Here is a 6,134-nt window from a genome sequence, read left to right on the forward strand (position 1 = left end):
TCTGCTCATGGGCCAAACTGTGGCAGTAAACAGAAAGCCAGGACACAGGGTCAGAAGGCATGGCTTGCAGTCTCAGCTCAGCCACTTAGTTGACGTATGGCCTCAGGCAAGTTACCTGACTGCATGAGACTCAGTTTCCTCATCAGTAAGATCAGCATGATAATAATACCTAGTTCCCAAGAACTAGGGAGGTCAGATGAGGGGGTCGGATGAGATCAGGATGCAGTACGAATGAGAGGGAAAGGGGATATGTGGGATCGCACACCCCACACCAGACTTTGCATTTCCCTTTCACTTGCATCCTTAACCTGGAACATGATGCCTCTGCAGACCTAGCCCCTAAAATAGCATCTGCCCCTGTTGCCTGTGGAAGGCCACTGATACCCTGCAGTCTGATGCCCTCACAGTCCATCCTGTCCCTGCATTTTCCAACCCATCCAGTGTCCTGCAAATGCAGATTAGTATCCCAGGCTACACAAGCCTCATTTTGTTAACTCCCCATTTGTTTCTCCCCCTCTACATCTTTCCCTAATCATTTGTTTCCTCCCCTATCTCTCCAACCCCTCCTCCAGAGTTGTTCTTTATCTCCAGTGAGCTTAATGCTTCCCTGATAAGACCAGTTAATCCTCTGCTGCTCCTCTTTTGCAGAGATGGAGGAGATTAGAGGCAAAGGGGTTAGGCCATCTCCCCTTCAAGGGCACTCAGGACTTTAATGAAGGAATAGGATCCTGCTTTCCCATCTGATGCTTCACATTGGCATCCTCAGTGTTTCTGCTGAGAAGCAGTTCTGGTTATTTCCAGACCACAAACCTCCTGATTGAAACGTAATGGAAATGGGGTGGGGGATGGGTATTGGCCAAGTGGCCTGGAGACTCATCAGGCTCCCTGGACAGACGGGCCGATCTGGTCCTCAAGAGCAAAATGCCCAATTGTGTGACTATCTCTATGGTCACCAGTAAGGGCCACACTTAAAGGGCATGCAGCAGGATGTAACTGATAAGAAGGGGGACTCTAGCCCGGGGGAGATGACTGTACCAGCCAAGGCCTTTAGCCTTCTCCTCTACAAGTCCTGGGATTCACGAGTTAGTGACGCAGGTAGAACAGTGCTGTGACAAGGTCTCTTTGGGTACACACTGAATGCCATTTTATAGCAAGTAGGTGATATGAGAGCGAGGCTTCAGTGTTTGCTGAACACCACTCCCGGTGTACAGAACACCTTAGGGAGACAGAGGAAGAGACAGAAGGAAGCCTTGTGGTGAGAAGCAGACCATCTGGCGGGGTAACACAGGACAAATAACGCAAAAGCACAGCAGAGTTAAACTGTATGTTAGTGCTAAGTAACTGCTGGAGTGTCTTGGGTTCAAGAGCTTCGTGCGTCAGGCTTAAGGTTTAACATGAAAAGCTAATTTTGAAGAGACATGATTTGTTGAAGAGGACACAGACTATTTGAGGTCAGAAAAATAGTTCATTCGATTATTTGTTATCAAAATTTATTGAACATCTGCTATGTGCCATGCACCGTTCATAAACAAGATGGATATGACATCTGATTTCGTGAAATTTACAGTGTAGTGGACAAGTCAGAAATTAAGTAAACAATTATACTCTCACTGATTAGTCTTACTAATGGTCACCAGTATAAGAACAGGGCGTCTTTAAGGAAAGGAACAGAGGATCGTAATTTCAGTTGTGAGATCAGGGGTAGCCTCTCTGAGGAGATAATGGCTGACTTCTGAATGAGGAAAGGGCATTAGTGAGAGCAGTGCAGGAAGGAAGCACATTTCAGACGGAGAGCAGCAGATGGAAATGTTCTGTGTTGGGATGAAGTTGGTTCTTCTGAAAGACTGGAAGAAGGCTGACATGGCTTAAGAACAGAAATTCAGAGAATAGAATGAGATTTTCTTTTTTTCTTTTGAAACAGTGTCTCGCTCTGTCACCCAGGCTGGAGTGCAGTGGTGTGATTTTGGCTCACTGCAACCTCCACCTCCCAGGTTCAAGCAATTCTCGTGCCTCAGCCACCTGAGTGAATGGGATTAGAGGCGTATACCACCATGCCCAGCTAATTTTTGGATTTTTTTTAGTAGAGATGGGGTTTCGCCATCTTGGCCAGGCTGGTCTTGAACTCCTGGCCTCCAGTGACCTGCCTGCCTTGGCCTCCCATGCAAGAGATTATACAATTTTATTCCAATTGCAATGGTAAGTTATTAAAAGGTTTAAGCAAGAAAGTTATAACATCTACATTTTTAATATATCACTCTGGCTGCTATGTGGGAAGTAGACTAGAGGGGGACAGGAATGGTGGGAACAGGTTCAGTCAGAAAGTCTCTGCAGGAACAGGTGACAGTTGATGGTGACATGTCCTAAGATGGAGGCAGTAGACAGAGAGAGTGGTGGCTGGATTACAGATATATTCTGGAGATGGGACCAGTAGGATTTAACGACGGGCTGGATGTGTGGGGAAATATCTAGGATGACACACAGACGGTTTAGCTTGAGCAACTCTAAGAGTGGAGGTGTTATTTACCAAGATGAAGAATGGCAAAGGTGCAGATTTTGGGTGGGAGCTATAGTGGCGACTGAGAGTTGGGTTTGGATACCCTGAGGCTGAGATGTCTTTCATTGCATCATGTCATCATTATGCAAAGACAGACACACATCTAGACTGGAGGTGCCTGTGTATCACAGAGATTACCTCCCACCGTTAGGATGGATGCAGTGACCCAGGGAAAGCATAGAACCAGAAGAAAAAAATCCCACCAAACTTTATTTTGACATAAGACGGAGATAAAGGAACAGCGGAAAAGTAGCATGGAAGGTAAGAGACGGGAGTGGTCCCAGGCAGAGGAAGCCGTCAACGAGGAATGCGGCTGAAATGGTGAGTCTCTCAAAAGCGTCTGAGGGATTTGGTAACAGAAGTCACAGACGAACTTAGCAAGAGCAGTTTCAGAATGGACAGAAATCAGCTTGGACTAAACTGAACAGGCAACAGAGGTGGGTAGGTACAGTCAAATCCTCAGGAACCTCGGCTCTGAAGGAGGAATAGAGGGACAGGCAGGAGCTGTCTCTTGAAGGAAAAGAGTAAGCTATGACTTCCTAAGTTTCACACAGGCCAAAGCCTTCCATATTGGCCGTTGAGATGGTTTCCATATTATCAGCCCTAGGCTGACCATGGAGAGTTCCCCTACAGCCCCGGAAGACTCAAAGAGAATGAGAAGGGCCTTTAGCTACTATCAGCTTTCCCTGACCTTGGCTTCACCTCATCCATCCCTGGCCCAAGAGCCCCATTCCTTGTTCAAATCTTATTCAGGACACCTCCTCAGTGTCATACTCCAACATCTGAAACTGTTCCATAATAAACTGCCTTCCACCTGTGTTGGAAAGCTTCTGCATACTCAAAAGGTATAAAGAATGTGTGAAGGGCTTCCTGACACCCTCGGTCTGGTCAAGAAATCTGACTTTACTCTTTTCCTTTTCCAGACTGTGTTATTCTGGTCCCACCCAACAGACCCCAACCTACCTTTCAAACCTCATCTCCTACTGTCCTCCTTCTTGAACACTCCAACCAACTTATGCCCCCTTAAAACACCTTCTATTTTCCTACCTCCGTATCTTTGCTGGTTTTCCCCTTTGGAATTAGCCCCCCGTCCTTGCCTACCTATTTACCCACACCTCAGAGTTCACCTTGGGTCCACTCACCTCTAGAACACCCTGCCTGCCCCTGCTCTCTCTCAGGCATTTCTTCCACACTGCCAAAGAGCACTGCTTTTCTCTGCATGTGTCATCCTATACTGGGAGCAGTGAGACTGTGTGCATATCCCTTGTTTTCTTTGGTGCTGCCTGTACATCAGAAGCACTTGGTAAATGTTTGCTTATTGACAGGTTGATTGAGAAAGTCAGGAGCCCTTCCTCCCTCAGGGATGAAGACTTGCAGCAGTCTGTTCCAGGCTGCACGAGCAAGATTCACCAGGACCAAATGAGAACTAAATAGGTGCCACAAATATTCACCACCTTGGTTTCTATAGAGTCATTTAAGGAAGTGCCATGGCAATGAGTTCAAGTTCAAATTCAGCTCTGGCCATCAACTATTTCTAATGTGCTTTTAAAAGCCTACTCCTTCTTGGAAAAGTTTAAAATTTAAGCCACAAAACCTCAGGCTTTCTTTCAATCCTGCAGACAGAAGTTTCTCGCCATTTTAGGCTGTGGATTTCCTCCAGCACAGTCCTTTTCAAAATATTGAAAAGGTGTTTTCTAACCCAAACCCTTTCAGCACATCTTGGTTTGCATGACAGAACACTGCACAGGGGTGAAAATTAACTCCGTGGTGTTTTTTACAATTCAGGTATTGGCTAAGTAGACATAACAAATACACTGCAGCAGCTTTCATGCAATATGAGTTCCCTTTAAAAAGTTTACACTGTCAAAGTTTTCAGAGAATAAACATCTTGTGGAAATTGGTTCATTCAAATCTGGGCTCTAAAGTGGCCTTAAATACAAAGCAATTATTTCAACCATGAAGAGACAGGTAGACTGCAGACACAAATCTATAATAATATGCTTTATGATTTCTTTGGGGTCTATTTTTGCTCTCCTACGTCTGCATGAAAACCAAGAATCTTAAAACACCAAAAGTGGCAGTTTAAAAACAAAACCGCTTTCCAAATCCCAAATGCAAGGATTCAGTGGGGAAGGGTCAGGTCACATCCATTAAAGTTGGTTCCAGCGAGGACCTAACTTCCGTATAGATTCCAGGAAGTTCAACTACGATGTCTGTTTATATCTCAACTTGACTTCTCCTAAGGTAAAATAAGTTTTACGGAAACAATTCTGTTTTATATATTTGCTTTTGATTTACTGATTTGTAAGAGATTTGAGGCAACAGAGAGCTCTGCTGCTCAGTCTTGGGAAAAGTGAGGCTGCTTCTGCACAGCCATTCCTGGCCTCCTCTACCAGGCGCCCCAGGCTGTTGGGGAGAGCAGTTACCGTCCTCCAGCCAGATTATCCACTGCCATCAGGGTGAGGCCAAGGAAATGAGAGGGGGGGCTCATGCCCTGCCTGTGGCTTTCTCTGACTTGGCTGGAAATAATGGATTTACTTCAAAAAGAAGTTTTAAGAGACACATGTGTTCACACACAATGATTTTTTTGAGGGCGTGTCTGTTTTTAAATGTCATGATTCACCCGAAATAACATATCCCCCATTTCTCACATCTAGCTATCTTCCAGAAAGAAGAATACAACGTGTGGAGGCATATTGGAAACAGGGCGCAACATTTCTTCACTAGAAATCGAGTTTTCTCTAGCATTAAGCTTTTGTGCTTAAAGAGAAAAGTGCAAAATCTTTGGGAGGAAAAAACAAAAGGACCTGTCAAAACTTCTTTTAGCGCCTGTGACTAGTGTTAACTTACATGCTCTCAGAGTGCAGTAAAAAGCCTGCAAACTGCTGCTAAAAAGAGGGTTTGACCTTTTAAAATGGGAACTCCCCCACCCCATATCCATATTAAATAGGCGAACCTTGGGAGCTCTAGAGTTTTAGATTAATAAGTGAAATGAGGTTGAATTTCCAGAAAAAAGGTTTCCCTGTAGGCTGCAGGCTAATTAGGGTGTTCTAGACCTAACTGTAACAGGAGGTAAAAGACAGGCCCTAAACCTTTTAGCCATTGTCGTTGCCACCTGCTCAGAGTCTAGTTCTGAAATGAGGCAGGTGGGGAGTTACGAAAATTTAGTAAATTAAAAGTCCTGGACGCGACCGCCCGCAGCCTGCGGCCCCTGGCGGTTGAGCAGCCGCGGCGATCCTGGGTCTCCACCGTAGCAGGCCAGCCCCGCGCGCACCAACCCGCGCTGCTGAAAGTTGGAGAGCTCCCAGCACGCCGACAGAATTCGGCGGTGGGCGCCGGGGGAATCCCTTCCAGTGCCGCAATTAGGAAAGTTTTGAAAAGCAAGGACCCTAGACGGAGAGGAGAACCATCCTTTCCCTTAGCGTAAGAAACACTCCGAGCCGCGCCAGCCGGAGGCTGCTCGCAAAAGCACAAGGCCATCCGCCCTGCTTGACCTGGACGCAGCCGGTGCCTCCCAGCTCCCCACCAGAACTGGTCCAGGGGGCGCGGAGACAGAAAGGCAACTCTGTCGGGCTTGCGG

The 6,134-nt window shown here is 46.3% G+C and overlaps 1 protein-coding gene across 6 annotated transcripts in view; it reads right to left on the reverse strand.

The window, feature by feature from the left end:
- The window catches only part of FAM78B (family with sequence similarity 78 member B), a 323,508-nt gene that overhangs the window by 97,772 nt on the left and 219,602 nt on the right, over positions 1-6,134 (reverse strand). The gene's annotated exons all lie outside the window — the stretch shown is intronic.

The sequence above is a fragment of the Aotus nancymaae genome, unplaced genomic scaffold (genome assembly GCF_030222135.1).
Source record: "Aotus nancymaae isolate 86718 unplaced genomic scaffold, 86718_ANA_hifiasm-v0.15.2.pri h1tg000108l, whole genome shotgun sequence".
NCBI classification, from domain to species: domain Eukaryota; kingdom Metazoa; phylum Chordata; class Mammalia; order Primates; family Aotidae; genus Aotus; species Aotus nancymaae.